This window comes from Abramis brama (genome assembly GCF_963993115.1).
Source record: "Abramis brama genome assembly, chromosome: 13".
NCBI classification, from domain to species: Eukaryota; Metazoa; Chordata; class Actinopteri; order Cypriniformes; family Leuciscidae; genus Abramis; species Abramis brama.
Genome location: NC_139975.1, coordinates 12,154,069 through 12,175,792, shown reverse-complemented (window position 1 = coordinate 12,175,792; position 21,724 = coordinate 12,154,069). Strand labels below are relative to the sequence as shown.

At 36.5% G+C, this 21,724-nt stretch overlaps 1 protein-coding gene across 3 annotated transcripts in view; it reads left to right on the top strand.

Moving 5' to 3' along the window:
• lingo2 (leucine rich repeat and Ig domain containing 2) overlaps nucleotides 1–21,724 on the top strand; it is a 268,557-nt gene that overhangs the window by 91,171 nt on the left and 155,662 nt on the right. For all 3 annotated transcript variants that reach the window (XM_084133264.1, XM_084133263.1, XM_084133265.1), the window contains exon 3: nucleotides 15,689–15,793. The gene's annotated coding sequence lies outside the window, so the exon portion shown is untranslated. The remainder of the gene's footprint in view (nucleotides 1–15,688; nucleotides 15,794–21,724) is intronic.

Below are 21,724 nucleotides of genomic sequence, written 5' to 3'. Positions count from 1 at the left end.
TCCGTCAGTTCTCCTCAACTCTGGCTGTAAAGACAGCTAAAGTTACTTTTATTTATAATTCAACTAGAAAAATAGCAGCCAGTTTAATGAGGCAACCTCCCTTGTGCAAATATTTAAATGTGTGTTTGTGTCATCTTGTGGTTGACAGATATGTTATCCATTTGTCAGAGGTGCAAATTAAATAAGCAACCAAATGTTTCCTTTGCACAGTGTCTTGCTAATGATCACTGGGATGCAGAGAGAATTTTTGCTTTTATTGACAGGGAAAGAACAGGAGAAGAAATTCAAAAGGTCAAATATGTACATAAATTAGTCTTTTGATAATGATTCACTCATTAATTGCAGATCTGTGAGGCTTGATTTTCCCAGCGTATTGCAGTGGTTTACCTTGCAAAAAGAGTGAAGTCTCTCTCTCTCTCTTAGCCTTTTAGGCCAGTGAGATGGCCGTCATCCTTCTCAGCACTGAAGCCACAGCAGGGGATACGTTTAATACCCATGCTATCTACAGGGCATGAACAGGATGACCCTCACTCCTATCTCAGGACAGGCAGTGGATTTTACACTCAAAGTGTCTTCCCGGCCTTCTCTGACTTCACCATTGTGGTTTGCAGAGTTTAATTACCTTTCTCCGATTAAGAGTTTTTCACTCGAGTTTGGACTGTTTTTCGGGTGTTGTGGTCTATCATGCCAGGTTTTCTGCTCAGACATTGTTTTTGGAAATCGTGTGTTATTATCTGTTGTCGCCCAGAGCCTGGCACAGGAGGAAGTTATTGTTATGACTGCTGGCTTTGCCAAGCAAACCATTCTGTCTAAATCCTTGAAATTATATTGCAGACAGAAAAAGCTGAATTTTAAAAACGAGTCCTACAATAGGGGCAACGAAATGTTCTGCTGCGAGAAATGGGAAAACTACCTGGGGATGCTCATATAAATTATCCAGAAACCATTATTAAAGACAATGGGAAGAAGAAGCAGTAATGTGCGCTGGAAGTACGGCATGAGCCATTGCATTCGCAAATAAGAAAAATTACATTTAATTTGTGCTAACAGCTCCGGTGCAAATTTGTTTCTCTCTCTCCTCTTGGCTTGTCATATAGAAATATGAATCCTACTCTAATGCATTTTTAAGTAGATTCCAAACACTCCATAATGTGTCACTCAGTAGCTATAGTCACTGTTTTTTAGTGTATGTCGGTATGGCACTCAGGGACTTCTGATCGTGAACGGAATCTGAGGAAGAATCACAGTCACTTCTTGTTTTGTTCCCTGTCCGTTTATTTAGCTTCATTTTGTGGCGATTATGTCGACATCAAAATGTCTGCGGTTGTCACATGAGGTCTGTTTTTTTCCCCCTCAGGCTGAATAGTTTAATGAAAAACGACATGACGCATGCCTACAATAAACCTGGGCTGCGGAAACCCCGGTTAAGGAATCAAATACATGCAGATGTCTAACTGCACTCTTCACGCTTTGTGAGACAGCGAGTAGAAGGCAGAATTTTCACTAAACTGAAATGTAGGACTGCGATGCTAAAAGTCTCTCTCGAGTGGCACGATATCGGAATGTACACAACATGCTTTGCCCTTTCAAGTTTCAGTAAATGCTCTGTTAATTGAAATCAATAAGAGGAGGAAAAAACCACCTGTGAAGGGGCAAATCGATGCCTTTCTTCACTTTTATTATAAGAAGTAAGGCAGAGGCCATTAGGTTTCATTCACTAACCCTATTGATTGCTGGGCCCGTAATTTGTTTCGGGCACAAAGTAAGCTTTTCACCCCATTAACTTCCACCATGGGTTCTGTGGACTGAGTGAAGCACAGCCTTAATCATCATTACCACCTGCCTGGTCATTTCTGCACACAGTCAGATAAAATCACTCTTATTATAGATTCCTCAGTTCTCTGCGTCTACTTATGCCCAGCATTTGCATAATTGTCAGATGGACAACGTAGCATGAGGCTGAAGGTGGAATTATGGAAGACAAAACAGGGGAGAGTGAGGACAAAGTGTTGTCTGTTGTCCTGTCCACCTGTCTTGAGTGGTTTATGTCAGCATTTTAGAATGAGTCGGTTGAGAAAAATGATTCAGTATATATGCAGTAGTGGCTAAAAGTGATGTGCGGCCCAGGAAAATTGACATCCTCAACCTTTATTCAAATACTACTAAAAACATGTTAAAGATTTTGTAAGCATATTGCATAGTTAAGCTTGGAGGCATTTGTTTTATTTGTGATAAGGCAATTAAACATGCCAATTTTTTTTTTTTACTAGGCTGTCATAACGAAATTATGAACACATGCAAAAACAAGAGAGAACCAACTACATATTAATAACTGATTCTGTTGTAGTCGACATATGCTTTTTTCCAGTGAGCTTTTTGTTTTTAATGCATTCTTTTTTTTACATAGTAAAAAACCCTGTAGCAGTTTGCCTTTTTTTGCCAAATATTTTGATAGATAGATTTTGAAGCATGCTTTTCTTTTCTTTCACTAAATGCATACTCAGTCAACATACAGTGTATACCTTCTCGCAATAACTTCTTTAGAAAGATTCACAGATTTATAGCGATCTTAGAGACTTCAAGATGGATCTCTTTGATGGGACCTTTAAAAAAAATCAATGTTTCTGCTGTCTGAACTTATCTGTCAACAGTCATTGATCTAACAATACGCATTGTATGTGATGAGAGGTGAAGATTCAATCAGGCGTTTAGCCACTGAGAGCCTGTCTGTCATAGTGTCAACACCACAGTCAGATGCAAATGCTTCACCACTGAGGAACATCCTTCTTACCCTGCTTAGGTAAGAACGGGCATCCTCATCAGCCTAAGCAGTCAGATTCTGGGTGAAAGATTGTGAAAATCATGAATGAATTTGTTTTGTTTTTTAAATGGCTAAATGTTTGGGCTCTGGGGTTCTGATGTGACCGTTGTTACGGTCACCAGCTAGTCGCCACCTCCTCACTACATTTCCCATCATCCTCCCTGGCTCTCCCCTGCATGCACTTCCCAATCAAAGAGATCACCGTCACCTGTCACCAATCTTCACTGATCATCATCCAGCACCATATAACTCTTCCCTCTGCAGTGCACCATGGTCTGGTCTCGTCGTTCCCTCAAAGAACACTTGTGCGATAACAGCGAAGACCATTACTCATCCAGATATCCATCCTGAACACTATATTCATCAGTTACTCACCTGCTTCCATCGTTACGATCACATACTTCTGCAAATAAAACTGTTGATATCTTTACCTGTGTGAATCCTTCTGTTTCATGACAACCGTCTTCACAAACAACTGATACAAGCTGTTAGTATTCCTAAATGGCTTTTCAGAGCTCAGCTTTTAGCAGTGTGCAAAATAAGGGTCTTCAAAATGTCACCTTTTGTGTTTAGTTAAAGAAAGAAAGTCATAAGGGTTTGGAATGACATGACGACGAGTAAATAATGTCAGAATCTACATTGTTTAACTATCCCTTTAAGATACTGGATTATAATGAGAAATGTTACATTTTGGATTTTTGTTCAGTTGCTGCTCAGCGTAGACTGTGGGTCAATTCAGAGCTTAAACTGTGATAAAAAAATATATATATGTTATGAATTCAGGAAGTTCCCTCAGGTCAAGCGTTTGTCCCCAATGTTGGACAACATTACAGCTTCATCTGGGAGACAGACGGATCGGGCAGAAAGGTTACATGTCAGAGCTTCAGAGAGAGAGAAATTAGGAGAGACAGAAAGAACAAGATGACGTGACAAATAAACGTGACGTGACGTGTTTTTTTGTTTGTTTTTGTTGCCTTGGCTATATAAAAATAATAAATAGTTTGCATACAGAGTTTTAAAGCTATTTGAGATGTAGTGCTGCAGGCGTCTTTCCATAATATGACCAGGACAAGATGATGAAAGATATAACAAGATAGACAAGATGAAAAGAAAGATAGAACACTGAATAAATAAAATTATTATGTGAGTCCTTAAATTATGCATGGCTCCAGCTCTTTGAGGGGAAAATATTTTGTAAGATTTTTCAGAACATTAGTTATTATTATTATATTCTTTATTTCAGACCCATGGGTCCATATCAAGAGGGGAAAAAATACATACAAACATATTTTTACAAACAACAGACAAAAAAGCTTTCATTCCAATGCTTCCAAAAACAGGAAAAATACCTTGAATCACTTAATGTAATATTATTTAAGAACATTATGAAACTATTTTTTGAATCACTCAACCGGCACATGAAATTATACATATAATTCCTTAAGACAACATGCAAATGCGTACATTATTAGATACAAACATTTGGCTTGCACTTGTCCACCTTGGGAGCTTAAGCAAAATTCTTAATGCATCATTAAATGCCACCTGGCGCTTTTTCATTTTAGCTTCAGTATATTTGGGCCATATAAAGAGAAATACAGTATGTCCTGAAAAGAGCTATTTTAACATTATCTGTACACATATAAAATGTACGAGCCAGCATATTAGCCTGCCCATACAACTTACAGCACTGGACCTGCACATCATTGTCATCATTTAAATCATTTCTAATGATGTGACCCAAGTATTTAACTTTATTTACACTTTATTTAAAACTTGGTCATCTATATAGAAAGAAGAGCTCTGGGCCGGATCCTTGTTAACCTGGGAAATGGACGCATCCCCTCTGCCAGGTTCAGGTTGTTCAATCACACATAATCGTTGGTTTATACCAGCCGTCACCAACCGAAGATCTTCACAGATATTAGTCTGTGTAGACATGGCCCGTTTCATGGCAGAGATATCCGTGCCTAAACGCTCATTTTTCCCATGCAGGCAAGAAACATCAAGGCTATTGAAAGTCACCGGCGGTAGTTCCTCCAAATAGTGTGACACAAAACAAGGGATGTTTTCGCCAGCCTCGTTAAGCAGTTTTAAACAGCTCTTAACATTGTTCACATCCTTTTGCGGCTCCTTACGTGCTACACAGCGTTGAGAAGAGCTAGGGCAGAGATCAAAGAGAACGTTTTTAGAGTTCTCAATCCATTCCGACCCAAAGTGATTCACAGCCAATAAAAGCATGTTGTCCTGGTTCAAAGTCTTCATCTTAATAACGAGAAAGTTTAAGAATTCATCCTCCACTATTACTTGTCCATCAGTAGTCGTGTAAATCACTGGCTTAATTCAAGATTTACTCGAAGCACTCCATCCGCCAACATCCGCCATGTTGTTACAAGAAAGACATGGACGGACATGGAAAGACATAGCAGGATTTTCTGTTGCATGAAATACTCATTGTTTACCCACGTATAAAAAGCCATCTTTAGTCTTGAATCTCACCTTATATTCATTGTTGGTGTAGTAGTTAAAGGTACACTGTGTAGTTTTTAAAGTATTTATTAAAATCAATGTCTTTATTTATAAATATGTCCTCATTGGTGTAAAATTACCTCTGCCAAAGATCTGACTTATCCTCGTAAGCGAAGAATTTCTTATCTTTATTTACATTGGATGGGTAAGTCCAAGGAGGCTTCCATGTCGTTCCGCCATTTTGAAAAACTATAATAGCAGAGAGGGACAAAAAGCACTAGCTACCTCAACACGTTTCATCATCAACGCGTGCTCGTTCAGAGCCAGCTGACTGAAACCAGTTGAAGCGGACAAGGAGATCAGTGAGAGCAAATTTAAAAGGCTGCACTGCACGGTACAATATAATGCAGGATCAGTTATGCAGAGCCACAGGAGATGGAATCCTCGTCGCCAAAAAAGCAAAATAACGAACCTCATCACCCGAAAGAAAACTCGATGAAGTGCTATTGGAAGACATGTTGTCATAGCTTCTTGGTACATAACGGCTACCGTAGTTGCAACACGCATTTGAAAAAGCGAGGCGCTAGAGAGCACTATTTGTTTGAATGCAAAATACAATTTCACCGCTAGATGGGAGAAATTCCTACACAGTGTACCTTTAAACAGAAGTGGAATTCTGCTCAAACCTTGGATAAATTAGTGCAGGTGGTTTCAAAGTGGACCTATTGTACTCTGTTATTTGTGATGATTATGTTTGAGTTTCATCGCTAACAGGGCACCCATGGTATTGTATTAATCTGGAAGCATTCATTATATGTCACACATAATGATGTGCAAATCTGATACTCAAACTATTTGGGCCATCTGCTAAACAGCAAAAGGCTACATCCCAAACAGACAGAAAGAGGATTAAAGATACAAGAAGCCCATCTTTACTAGCTTTATTTACATCTCCTGTAAGTTGATTGTATTTGCAGATTCACAGCTAAGCTATAATAATTGGATTCTGCTTGTCGTCCATTTATTAGAGAATAGTCATCAATTAAATATGGAAAAATATGAATATTTTTAACCCAACCTTCATCTGTGCTCACTGTGTATGTGTGAGTATGTGTCTATTCAGCTCTCTCTGTTAACTCAAGCTGAAGTGGACGGCCGTTTTGAAGGCCTTCAACTGACCCTGTGCGTAGACACGATTCCGGGATCAAAAATCCCTGCAGAGGCTTGTGACATTTGGAATTCTCATTCTAATGAGTTTCTAGCAGAATGCTTGACTGATACAGCGACAGGACTGGATCTTCTGGGAATGTGTGAACTTTATCATTACCTGAGCTGCCTAATTACTACCAGAGCTTTCTAATATCAGATATTTGGTTGATATAATATTGTAAATGTAACAATTTACAGGGTAACACTTTACAAAAAGGTTGTATACAGTAACATTAATAAAATTTCTAACATCCAGAAGCATCCATTCATTTCTACATTTACATTTAATCATTTAGCAGACGCTTTTATCCAAAGCGACTTACAAATGAGGAGAGTAATAGAAGCAATCAAACTAACAATAGGACAACAATATGCAAGTGCTGTGACCCTTCCCAGTTTAGTCTAATGCAGTATACGCTTTTTCAAAATAGATATAGAGTAGAAGAGAAAACTCATTAACTAATTGTAAAGTGCTAACATTTACATTTAATTGTTATTGCAACAAAAATGTATATATACTGTGTGAGAAAGGAAGACATCCTGTTTGTTTTAATATAATGTGTATTGTAGAGCAGTGAGTTTAGCATGTTCATTTAGAATTTTAAAGAAGTAAAATAGGTAAAGTAAAAGAAGTAAAAAAAAATAATAATACATGTTCTCTGTCTTATATGTAATAATAATAATAATAATAAATAAATATATATATATATATATATATATATATATATATATATATATATATATATATATATATATATAATCTATATATATATATATATATAGAATATATATATATATATATAGTATTGGTATATAGAATATAGGAAATTCAATCTTAAAAATGCAGTGCAAATGGTGAAGGAAAAACAAAACAAAAACAACAACAACAACAAAACAAAAACGGCCAGATGTGACACAACAGCAGACATCCATCTGCACATTGACAAACCCGATTGTAAAATAATTTATTTGGACTGGAGGTCAGTGATAGGCTTATGTTAATCAAATGCCAGCCCTAGATTATAGACATATTTGGCAGTCGGATTGTGGGAAAAACAACTGTTGAACTGTTGCCAGTAAATGGAGTAATAGCTTGTGTCAACATGTATAACATTCAAACACTGATGGATGCTGAATAATTCAAATAAAATGGCTTGCCACAGTGATTATTCTGAGCGTTATAAGCCGCTAAGGCTCAGCCAGGAAGTAGTGAGATATTTCCTCTGTAGATTTGTAAATGCCTTTGCTGCTCATGAAGGCACTGACATTTTCTATGGGACAAATGGCTTTTTGAGTTTATTCCTGTGCCTCATTGGTAAATAGCAGAGCACACAGCCTTCCAGGACACTGTCACAGCCTTTTACTCACCATCACAGAGGACATTTTCTGACCAGGACCATCCAGGCAGGACGTTTCAGCAAAACTCGTATTTTGTGGTGTGAGCGAGCAATGGTGGATTAAATGTATTTATTTTTGAATGTACTTAAAAGGGATCGTGACTTTCCAAATATCTTTTGATGTGGGTGCACTATCCCATTACATACCAAATTGAAATGTTCTGATTTATTAGGACTTCAGGTTATTATTTATTACACTTCGATTTGCTTTGCATCTTCTTAAGTGGAGCGCAAGCATACAGGAAGGTTAACCACTTGTCGATCAGGTTAGTCCAAACAAGCAATGCCACAAGAAGCTGCAGTTAGGAAGAGAGTTGAGCATAATGAAGCCGCCAGCAGCGCATCAGCATGAACCACCAACAACATGCAGATTCATTGGGATCTAAGCCAAGAATGTCCATTTTATTGTTGAGTGTCATTTGAGAGGAAAATAATGTACAAAAAGGAATGTAAAGCATAAACAATAAGCTCCAGTGTGAAACAGCAGCAAACTTCATGCACTGAAATAGGTGTTAAGGTGTTAAGTCTAACACCACTGAGACAAAGAGCCAGCAAAGCATAAACATTAACCTTTAACATTATAACGCAAATGTATTACTCTATTGTGAACTCACAAAAAAAATTCCCAACACGTGCGTACGCACATGAATGTGTGCTTAACCTCATTCTAATTTGAATGAATTTGGAGTATTCTTAATGATGACTCATTAAGGTTAGTGATTTGCATAAAACACACCCAAACTATCTCCATATATGGGGCTTCAGCAAACATATGACACTCTCTAAAGATGCGCTCTGCACATGCAGCAAGATCCTTGAGTAGTGTGCCATCCTCAAAACCAGTTCAAACACAATAAATACCATTTATACAGACCCAGATTGCAGATCTCGCATTAGCCAGCTGTACATACACGTATCTGAGTTTTTATACAGAGAAACCATCTCAGCTCGGGCTATAACTGAAATACAGTATACACGTATATGTATAATACATATATATTTCATCCTAACATATTTATAAGGCCACCCAGAGTATGTGATTTTTGCATATGTGTGGTTGTAGCTGCTCCTACATTTTTTTCTTCATAAATTTGAATTAGAATTTTAGTACTACAGTTGATGAATTTTTTTCATGAAAACATTCATATGCAGATGTCACACACAAATTTGTCTGTACGCACAGTTAGTGAATTAGACACTTTTTTTTCTACATAAATATATTTTTAGATGTTGTCTTAAATATGTTTCAAAAGATGTTCTACATTTATACACTTTTGGCTATTTTTTATATATATATTTTTTTAATACATTTGCATTGTCCAAAATATATGTAGGCCTACTTTTGCACTTACCCAAAACTTAATCCATGCAGTTTACACAACATATATTTCACATATATTTTACAATATACTTTTTTTGCTGTATACAGATAGTATCATAAAAATATATTTATATGAAAATACCTTCATTTCATTTCATACCTTCAATTCCTTCATTTTTCAATTAAATCTCACTTGTTTCACTGTCCATGAAGTGTGGTCTGCTGTTTTTTGCACGCTCTAATGGACATGTGTACGCTGCCCTACAAAGGCTAAGAGCAGTATCTTCAATTTTTCAAAAAAAAAAAATGTTTGCACAAATAAAAAGTGCAGGATCTGCTCTTCAATCTGTTAAAATTTCAAATGGCTACCTAATACATTTCTTATATAAATTTACATTTTTAGTTGCAGTATTGTATAGAAAAGTAGGGTGAAACCAAGGCAGAATGCAGTATCTGCCCGTACTGCCTTGGTTTCACTATGATACTGCAGTTTGCCTTTGTGTCAGCATGAACATTGTTGCAACTAGCTAAGTGGCATGAGTCAGGTTTTATACCATACAGTATGTATGCTATAAAACCTCTCTCAGAGAAGAAAGGAACTGTCAAAATGGCTTCACTTTTACATGGAAAAATGCTGGTGAAACTTGATTATGATCACTTGCTACACTTACTGCTATATGTTATTGTATGGCCATGTAAGTATACGCAGTAATGCAAAGGCAAAGCGCAGTATAGCCAATAAAACTACCAAATTTTGCCTGACTGTCAAAAAACTAAATGTTTAATATTCACCTCCCTCTGATCTATCTAATTGTACCCTTTGTTGTTAAATTTAATTGGATACTTATATTTGGTGAAAGAAAAACACAAAAAGCTGTTTTTCTCAGTTTGGCATTTTTGCTGATACTGCTCTTTGGCTTTGTAGGTAACGGGCAAACAATATTTTTTTCTTATCTCTGTTGTTTACTTATAATTTGAACAAAAAACATTCATTTTGGAGAGAAAAAAAAACATTGTGCAGCCCGAGTTAATTAACATTTAATAAAGAATCTACCGCAAGCTTATTATCTCATTCAAGGCTTAACCACCAGGAAATGGGTCATTAGCCTCCCCTTTTTTTTATTTTTTATTTTTACACACAATCACTTATTTGTGTGTTTCAGATGTGCATATATCACTTAAAGGGTTAGGTCACCCAAAAATGAAACGGAAAACCAGCTCTCAGATTTCATCAAAAATATCTTAATTTGTGTTCCGAAGATGAACGAAAGTCTTACAGGGTTGGAACAACATGAGGGCGAGTAATCCTTTAATTTACCTCTGCAAGCTTTTTTAACACAAATGCTTAAGTTTTTATTTAGGGATGTTTTACTGATTTTAGTCCAATTAGTTTGTCTCTAAATGTGCCACGTAGTGAAAAGCCATGTTTTCATCAAAGCTAAAACAAAATCATTACTATTTACATCACACAGGGGCTGCTACACTGTAAATAAATGCACAATATGGGTGTAATATTCTGCTTGCTTCAACTAAACGTGTATCTTGCATCGCACTGTAAATGGAGTTAGGCTCTGTTTAAGCCAACCACAGGGTTACTCTCAAGTTACTAATGCATTTTAAACACAAAAAGGGTTCTGCAGACAATTCCATTAACACTCATCAAACTCTCTGCTGACTGCAGGTGTAGGCTTTCACCAACACCATAACAGAACAGCATTCAGATATAGTATTGGAAAGCACTGGCAATAATAACTGCTAACAGTGCTTTTTAATGTGAAACTAATCAAACGGAGGAGTGAATCGATTGCAATCATGCCAAAAACCAGACAAAATGTGTATAAGCATTTATGTATTATAGGCAGACGACTGGGTGGGTGTTTGCTTACTCATCTATTGCTTAATGGAAACACAAAGGTGGCTAAGCTTTGATGGGATAAAGAGCGAGCATTTTATTAGTGTTACGAACAAAAGTATAGCTGCGAGATGGAAAAATATGAAAGTGACTGAGAAGCTGAGAAAGGAAACAGACCCACAAAAACTCACACTCATTTCTAATTGGTGAATGATAGTTAGACCAATATCAAACAACATCTGAAAGCAGTAGTCTAGTCTACAAGAGGAGTCAGAATCTGAGCAAAATGCCTTTAGCCAATATTCCTTTACTCATTCATTCTCTGTTGACTTTGTAATTCATTCTCTGTTGACTGTGTTAGTCTCCTTTAAATCTGTGCATGTTGGGGATTTTTTAGTGACTCTTTCTGCAAGTTACATTGTTACACCTGTAGGTGGCGACAAGTGAGTCTTCATGAGTCTTTATTTGTCATTCACCTAACTGATTTGTTCAAAAAAGATGACTCATTCTCATTGCAATGAATAATGGCGTATGAATAATGGAGTAGAAATAGCAGAGGGCAGTCCTTAGGGCTGTGCACCGGCCCCGCACTTTAGGAGGCTCCAAGCCGAACGCAAACGAACCCACCCAAACCCCCAAATAGCAAGTTTGTCTTATTTTGTAATTTTATTAATTTACTTTGATTGTATTTTGGTATTGTTATATGTTTGTGTTTTTTGTCAACATCGATAGGAGCAGCACTTCAAATTTCATTGGGAGTTTTTTTCTAAACTAAAGAGGCCCTTTTACTCATTTTCTTATTTCTTTCTTATTTTCCTTCTACATCTTCCTCTTCTTTTTCTTCTCCCTTTTCCAATTTCTTCCTTCCTTCTCTTCTTTTTGTAAAGTAGCTAAACACGTTTGCTCCTTCGATAATGTCCGCTCCTGTGAGGATTCCTCATTAGGCCTGTGCTCTAATTAATCCTCCTTGATTTCCATGTGGCTTGCTCTCTCTTTTGCACTCTCTCTACCAGCCCCGTAAATCCTCACATGGTGGATTACTCTTGCCTGTGGGTGGGAAAAAAAGAAAGGAATGTTCACAAGTCATTTACAAGTATTGCATCTCTAACGCCCACCTCAGGAATTGTAACAGAGGAAAGACCTTTTCATTGTCTGTCCTTATAAAAAAAACAAAAAAAAAACATGAAACAACAGCTATGACCTCTGTGACCATCATATGGTTGATCCACAGAAGAAACAGGTATATTTAGGTTGGGTGGTTTTGAGTTAAGGGGGCTGAGTAGGCTATACTCTCCTGAGTGTAGAAGGCTTATGGGTCTCTTCTATGACTTATCCTCTAGTGGTGGGTAGCCTTTTCTGTACCGAATCAATCTCAGTCATTCCCTGTCTACCTCCAAAGCCCTCTAAAGGCCTTAAAGCCACTGAGAGCCCTGCACTGATGACCTTCTCATGGCTTCCAGATATGACCATCAGCTCCACAGCTATAATAAGAGACTCTCTCTCACACTTCCCGTGGCCCATCTCCTGTGTATCCTGACATATATTTCATAAGAGTTCATAGGTATTTGTGGTGTTGTGGGTTTGCAAGGCACATACATCTTTGTATTTTTACACAGACGCTGAAACATACATAACGTATTAACAGCATCATTTTACAACTTCAGAGATTTACAAATCATATAGCTGAGAAGCGGTTAGGTTTAGGTTTGGAGTGAGGTTAGGTGTTTAAATACACCTTTTAATTGTAAATTAAACAGTTATGATATCAATCTAAAGGTTTTATGAAGCTGTTTACAAAAGTGAATACATAAATACCTTTTCAGATTTTGTCAGTATGTTTATACTATGTTACAGTGTAGCCGGTTCGGGCTTGCGTCTCTCTAGTCCCTACGACTCGGCTACCCCTCTGCGTTGTGTTGTGTTGAATAAAAGACTGGAGACGAATTGCTGGTTCAGAGGTTCTTTATATGCCTGCATGAATTGGAAAATGCAGTAATTATTTGTTGCATTCAGAGTAGTGTTTAAATCAGCCTTCTCCTCGCTCTGCTCAGACCTCCCGCGGACAGAAGCGAGATCACAATGCACATTTACAATCTCATTTACAGTAATAAAGAATATAAAGAAAATAGTAATAGCATCACATTAGGTGTATCAACAGTCAGTGAAATAACACAATATATATTTATATACATCTCTAAATATACATTGATACTAAGCTCATATGATATACATCTTTAAATCACCCACATTCCAGCATTTTATATAACCAATTCGATTGAACACATATAACAAAGAAATCACAAAAACAATTCATAACCATACCTGCATGAATTGGAAAATGCAGTAATTATTTGTTGCATTCAGAGTAGTGTGTTTAAATCAGCCTTCTCCTGTCAAACATTTGAACATATAAAATATATCAGCAGACACGCTTCACAGGCCAACTTTCACACTAACGTTAACATACAACACAACGTGAGACTGCATTCACTCGGTTAAACTTCCACTTATGCAGGAAAAACATCTTCAGAAGGGAAGATCACATACTTGTGCATACTCATTTACATTTGAACAAAACCGATTACTTAATTAATGATTATTTTCACTTATGAACACTCTTTTGAACGGGAGTGCACACAATACATACCTCGCTCTGCTCAGACCTCCCGCGGACTGAAGCGAGAGCGCGCGCAACGTGCAAATGACGTCACAACTGCGACGAACACAAAACTCAAAAAGATATAAAAAAAAATAAAGTATTTTCTTTTCTAGTATTTTCATATGTAGCAAACAAATTAGGATTTTGTGTGAATTTAAAATAAAACACAAGTTATAAATAAAACCTGTTACATCAGCATGTATCCAAACACATACACTACAAAAAGTTTGGGGTCAGTACTTTTTTTATATATATATATATATTTATGAAAGAAGTGTCTTATGCTGTAATTTATTCCTGTGATTATCCGCCATTACTTCGGTCTTCACATGATGCTTCCGAAGTCATTCTAATATGCTGATTTGTTACTCAACATAATGTTGAAAACAATATTTTTGTGGAAACCATTTTTTTTTTCAGTAATCTTTCACAAAATAAAAGTTCAAAAGTACAGTATTTATTTGAAATTGAAATATTTTGTAAAATTTTGAATGTCTTTACTGTCACTTTTGATCAATTTTATTGTGTTCTTATTAAAAAACATGATTCATTTCTTTATATATATATATATATATATTTTTTTTTGAAAAGTAGTTGATTACCAACAAATTCCAACAAATTCATTTTGTTTAATGAGGGCAGAGAGGATTGTGGGCATCCTTCAGACATGTCTTCCTCGCATCCCTCATCCCAAAGTGCATCCTGGTAAGTCGGGTGGATGGGAGTTGAACAAAAACTGACTTTGTGGCTTCATCTTATTATAATGCGACTGGTTCCCGTTCATTTCGATGGAAGTCGATCGCTCTTAACAGTAGAATATGTAAATCTCAGCATTGGAGGAAACCATCAATCTTCCATATTGAGTGAGAATGCTGGCATGCAATTGAATGTCTCTCTCATTGCAATGTACTTTAATCTTCATAATCCTGGGGTTTGAGGAATACTCTAATCCATAAGCAAGCGTTGCCTTGCCACATATATTTATTTTCAGCTCTCTGTTGGAAAATGGCACTCAATTGGAAGTAAGCGGTACGCATGATGGTGGTTTTTGATCGATAACCTCCGCATCTAGCCACTGATTGAAATAGATATTTGCCGTGGAGTTGTTTCTCTTCATAATGATCTCATTTCATATTCTTGCCTCAAACAGTTCTTCGCCCCCCTGATGCATAAGGCAAACTGTGCACATAGCCCACCCCGCATAATCGTGCAAGATTGAAGGAAATGCTAGGTAGTTAGCTCTTGACATGGGAGATAACCTCATGGAAAACATTACATCTTATCCGTATTTCTCAGGAGAATTTCTACCTGCTGCCTTTATTAAGCCAGTTTGTGGTAAACAGGCACGGTTGTGTGACTCTACCCGGGGTCCTTCCACATCGATATACTGGAAACAACTATATGACCCACCATAAAGCATGACTGAATATCCAGACAATCAGCTCCATCATCTTTCAGACTTTTAAAACAGCTCATTACAAGGCCAATTAAATTAAACACCTTAATCTGGAAAGCATGTGGACCCCAGAGTCAAAATATGCTTTTGGGCCAGGTGCCACTCTTTCTTTTATGTAGACAAGATAAATGAATAAAACTCTCTTTTGTGGTTCAGGATCGCTTATTAACCCAACCCAGCCTAAGGCTGATGTAGAATCTCTTACAGATGGCATAACAGAATAGTTCAGATGCTGAGCTGGAAGAGCAGCAGTTTAATGAAACAGCAGGAGAAGGCTATAGTTGGTCCAGGAAAACCATTAGGCAGCATAGTCAGTGTGGGTTTGAGGCGGTACATATGGTCAAATGTCTCATTTTCTAGGAGCTTCTCAAGTCAGCGTACAACACAATATGTTCTTCCATGTCAGTCTAACCGGGCATCAGATGGGTTTTTTGATGAAGCACATTTATCTGCTTGTTATAACACATTAAGATTAATAGCTTTTGTTGTTTATCTCATTTGCAGATACTGCTGTGATTTCTGTTGCTGACGCGGTTTTCTGCAAGCAAAACAAGAAAAAGAAAGAAAAGCATCCCATACATTGGCATCTGTATTCAGAAGGCCTGACAGGTAAGATGCATTTCAATTGTACCAAGGTTCTGTAGGTTGGTAAAACACAGGACTCAACAATAAAGATGGGAAGTGGCAAATGGCTGACGTGAGAGCATTTCAGGCCAGTCGACAGAACTCCAACTTGCCCTTTTGGGGCTATTGATCTGCTACATTCATTTTTATGACTTGCAAAGTTAAAAGTTTTCTTTTGATTTGTTTTACATTGTTATTGCACATTCTACTTTCTCACCAAGATAATATCTAGCTGATGTGTACTTACATTATTGCTGAATAATTTCAAGTTTGTATACATTTTTTGTAAAGGAAAAAATATTTAATAAAAAAAAATGCTGTCAAATCGATTAATCGTAATTAATCGCATCTAGCGTAAAAGTTTTTGTTTACATACTATATGTGTGTATATACTATTATTATATTTATATATATTATATGTCTGCATGTGTGTGTGTGTGTCTGTATATACAGTATAAATATATACACATACACAGGCATATATATAAAAATATAATATATACATGTATATTATGTAAACAAAAACATTTATGTTAGATGTGATTAATCGCGATTTATCGATTTGACAGCAAATTTTTGACAGTAAATAATTAAAAAGTAATAAATTAAAAAAGAAATAATATATATATATATATATATATATATGAAGAGTTCAGATGCAAAAGCCTCTAAGTGCCATCTGAAATTTTCTTCTAGAATGATCATTTTTATCACGCTTGTATATTTAAGTTCAATAATTTCACTTAAATGGCAATGCAAATTACCTATTCATTGTAATTTAAAATTGTAATTTGAAATTACTTAACTTAAATATAGGCTATAAGCTTTATAAAAATGATCATTCTAGAAGAAAAATTCAGATGGCACTTAGAGGCTTTTGCATCTGAACTCTTCATATATACATATATATATACGTATATACATATACATATACATAAAATAAAAATCTAATAATAAAAATGTATCATTCCTTTTTTGATGAGGCCTGTAAAAATGGTGGCAGGGCAAGTAAAAAGCAGAATTACTTGCCTGAGCGGGCTGACAGAAAAAAATCCTTTATTGTCGGGTCCTGAAACTTTAAAAGTAACAGTCTGGGGACAAGTAGATGGCTTATTTTGTGGCGCTCGAACGTGACAAGGGGGCTGGAATGAAATGCCTTTGCCTAACCTTCTTTTTGCATATGAAGACTTGTTTCTCCTCTGTTCTCCTTCTTCCTGATCCGCTGTGTCAGTATGACATTTTCTCCCCAAAGGGCACATGTGAGATGAAATTACTCGGAGGTGTCAAACACGTCATCTCCACATGTTTAAATACCCAGTTTCAAATGCCAGCATCCTCTAGTGGAGCATAGCGCAGCGTTTGTTCTGGCCACTTGCGGTTCCTGTCACGTTTCTGGTTTGTGGTTCAGCGAGGAACATGCAGCAGAAATACTCCTCAAAATGAGTGCGAACATGTAGGGAAGAGACATAATAAAATTAGGCGTTTGGTTGTTGTTTTCTCACATTTTTATCATCTGATCCCTTCCTGAGCCTGTGTGCTCTCATCTGTTCCATCCTTTCATTTGTTTCCTAATGTACAGTAGTAGACTCTGAGAGCTCTCAAGCTCCTCTATCTTAGGCTCGTCAGAGGAGTGCCGGCAATTTTGCTTCCTAATTCAGCCATGCAACAATTACACACATATCTGAAAGATGAAACGTAGTTAGAGAGACATGACTGGAAGGAGTGTGTGTGTGTGTGTGTGTGTGTGTGTGTGTGTGTGTGTGTGTGTGTGTGTGTGTGTGTGTGTGTCCTTTTCTACAGTGTCAGTGTTGATGTCAGAATGTTAAAATGCTCTATTGAATTAAATGTGATGTGTGTATTTTTTATATTAAATGCTCTCTGATTTCAGTGGCCGGCTGTATAAACTGCTTAGACTAGATTTACAAGTAGTCATCTTTTTTTTTTTTTTTTTCATATATATATATTTAGTGATATAATCTGAATCTGACTATCCCTTGACTAACTGCAAAAAATATTTTCTTCCTCAGTGTTTTTGTCTTGTTTTCCAGTACAAATATCTGAACATTCATAAATCAATATTACATTTACTTGAGGAGCAAAATGACAAAAGACTTTGTCCAAAAAGTTTGACTTCAAAAAGTAAAAATGTTTTCTGAAAAATGAAATGTGTTTATGCTTAAAACAAGAAGAAATATCTGCCTGAGGGGTCAGAAAAATAATCTGGTTTTGCCTTTAAATTAAGTTTATTTTTCTGACTGCATTGGCAATTTTGTCTCATTTAATTTGAGTCTTTTTTTATTTTTTCAGAAAACAAGACGGTTCTCGTGTAAATGTATCTTGATTTAAGAATGTTAAGATATTTGTACTGGAAAACGAGACAAAAATATTTAGAAGAAAATCATTTTCGCAGTGTATTTGGTTAGATTAGTTCTTAAGACACACTCTTAACATAGTGGCTATGTTTATGCAACTGGCCAGCAGGATATAATTCAGATCTGAGCTGAAGTTTAAAAACAGGGTTAAAAACAATCCTGCTCACTTTCACATTTAGCAGGCTACATCATCACCCCTGCCAATTCCGCCTCTCAATATTTCACTTTTTACACTTTTAACACATGCTGAGGCCCAAAATAACTGGCCTCATGACACATTGTCTGTTTATTTTTTGTATTTTTTCTCACAAATCATATTGCTATTTCAACCGCACGCACAGCAGTGGCTTAGGAATATTTGAGAAATATTACGCCCTGTATGTTTTAATAGATGCAATATAGAGGTGCATGATTAAGCTATTAAAGACACATCTGCCATCCTAATTTCTTTTTAATTTGCAGAGGACTCGGCTGCATTCTGCGCTAGCTGATCTGATGGTTTAATTAAGTCATGTCCATAAGAGTGATTACAGAGTGAGAGTGGAAAGGCCCGACTAGTCCAGAAAATACTGAGTCGCTGTGTGAACTCCTTTCAGATTGACCGCCTCCACCTCCCAACGCACCTGAAAGCTACTTTTACACTCGAGACAGCGCACCACACGCCTGCAACTCCATTCAACATCGGTCCCGCAATCAGAATGCTTGTGTCAGGATAGCAGAGCACTTTTCAGTGTGGCGTGATGGCTCATATTTGTGCTGATTTTTACGCTTCACAAGGAGCAGGATTTTTGAATGGTCTTTAGAAGAAATTGTCTAGGTTCCACATCACAACACCGTAAAGATTACGTTATTAAAGAGCTGATTCGCAGGCATTTGTGTGGCTCTGAAAGTGGTAAAGGGGAAGATCAGAGATGAGTCTTGCTGAGAGACTCCAGCCTTATACCTTTGAAATCAAGGCCCCGTCTGGTTGGCTGACAGGCAGCCGCAGCTTTGCGAAACTAGCAGCTGATGGCTAGATTGAAGAACTTTGTCTTTCAGATCTAAAGAGATGTTTCTGTAGGGCAAAATAATGCAAAGGAAGGAAGCTGAAATCAGTGTCAGGAGCTCTTTGAAAACCATGTCAAGTTCACAGCACAATGAAAAATTCTCTGTCACAAAGGACAGCTCAGCAGCGCTGCTACATGTGGCCTCGCGATTAGCTACCTGATGTGAAGGTTATATGAAGGAATGATTAGTGCTGACTGACTGCTGAATAGAGGTGTTACAGTTATCCCACCACTGGTTGTCTTTAAAATTCTTTAAATGAATTGTCTGGTTGTGTAGTTTCATGTTGGTTTCATGTTCTACTATGATCTTCTGACATAGTAGGGGTGGGAATCTTTTGATACCTCGCGATTCGATTTAAATCGATTCTTGAGGTCACAATTTGATTAAAAATCGATTCTTATCAAATTTGTAATATTATAAAACAAATGCAGGCTGACTGCAATCATTCCACATTACTGGCAGTATTATTATTATTATAGTTATAATGCAAGGCAGACAATTTTATTTTATTTTTGATATTAAAAATAGAAAACAAAGAAGCAAATTGCAACAAAAAAAACACGACAAAAATGTTTTTCCAGTACAGTTGCCTAGATTTATTTTATATGTAGTAAGAAATACCATAGAAATTAAATAATCAAATGTATAAATAAAACACTGTATAGTCTTCACTGTATGAATTAAATATAAATTGATTCATATCAAAGATACAAAAGTGATTCAGTCAAAAGATTTTTTATTTTTTTTTTATTTTTTTAAATTAACATTAATGAAACAGACGGCAACAGTTTAAGAGGTTGCTTTAGTAGTTATGGCTGAACTATCCCTTTAAGAATGAGTGCACTGATCTAATATACTTATTAGTATCTTATTTTCTCCTAACTGTTTACGCTTGTGTAGGCCATAACAGACTGTGTTTACTTGTATACTCCACACATTGTTAATGTGCATTTTGACATAATTGTGTTTATTTGAGCATGCAAGTGCAATAAGCTGTGAAAGAGAACATTTTAGGTTAGTTGTCATTTCTCTTTAAACACAAACTTCAGTCATGATTGTAAATAATTAATTCAAGAAATTCTCCGTATACACTTAATTTTATCAGTTTTGTTATTATTATTTTTACTGAAATACAAATATCTTGGAGACCACCCAAAGTCGGTTAATTACTTGTTACAGGGGGTTCGTAATGCCTCATATATGGTCCCGGATCCCAACCCATTATGTCAATGGAACGTCCCCATAAAACATGGAAACTCAACGTGTGTGTTTGTCTGTCGGTCTGTGGGGCAACATTAACATAATCAAATGTCGAAGTAAATCAACTAAAACAAAAGAAGCAAATGCATTTCTATGAGAGATGTAAATTAAAGCCTTGACAAACACTGTAAAACGTAAGTTGTTATACTGTGCAATGTGGACAGGCAGTAATATATATATATATATATATATACTGTATATATATACCACAGACTATGTTACAAGAGTATGTATGAATGTTAGAAGAATACTTCTAAATCTTAATTATCAGGAAGCACAATGTTACAAACACACAATCATAAGATCTACACCTGAAACCCCCTCTTTCTCATTCATGTTTTGAATGGTGCTGGACTTCCACAGTCAGTATTTTCAGCTTTCAGCACCATGGACAGCTCCCGTTGTTTGGAGGAGAGGCTCTTAGACTTGTCTGTGCTTTGGTTTGCTGACCCGTATGCACCTTACAGAGGGGGGCATAAAAATAGCCTGACCTCTACACCTAATAAACACTATGAACACTTAACTTGTTTTTTTTAGTGCAACTGGCAGTTGTTATCCAACTAAACTTTGACCTGGTTGCATGGTCCTGCTGCTTTCAAATTAAGTTATATTAAGTTTGCAGTTGAAATCTGTCACATTCCCTACATGATGTGTGTTTGCATAGTATTTGAATAAACCTGAATGAATCTCTTTCTCTCTCTCTTATTTCCCTTAGCTCTCTCACACACTAACATTTAAAAGTTTGGGGTTTGTAAAAATGTATTATTTTTTAAAGGAGAGTTGTTGTGCTTAATAAAGCTGCACTTATTGGATTAAAATACAGTTAAATATATATATATATATATATTGTGAAATAGTATTACAATTTAAAATAACTGTTATATATCTACTACATATATTTTAAAAAAATTATATTTTCAGTCATATTAAGCATAGCGTCAGTTCTGGCAGGTCACGTTAGTCAAGCTCGCATCAGCTGACACAGCTGGTCCACGTCTATAGGAATACGACGCATATCACTGTATACATATATAAGTATTACCTTCAGTATTATCAGCAGCTATTGCGTTTCTCAGGAGCTAATTACCCTCCTCCATCCCCAGCTCCTCCTCTCGTCCAGTCAGTATGGCATTCTGATTCCCCTTGAATCAGAATAAATTCTCGAATTATGTTGTACTTTAAAATCGTAAATGAATGATATCTGCAATACGTTCATGTTGGTTCTGTTCTGTTTACC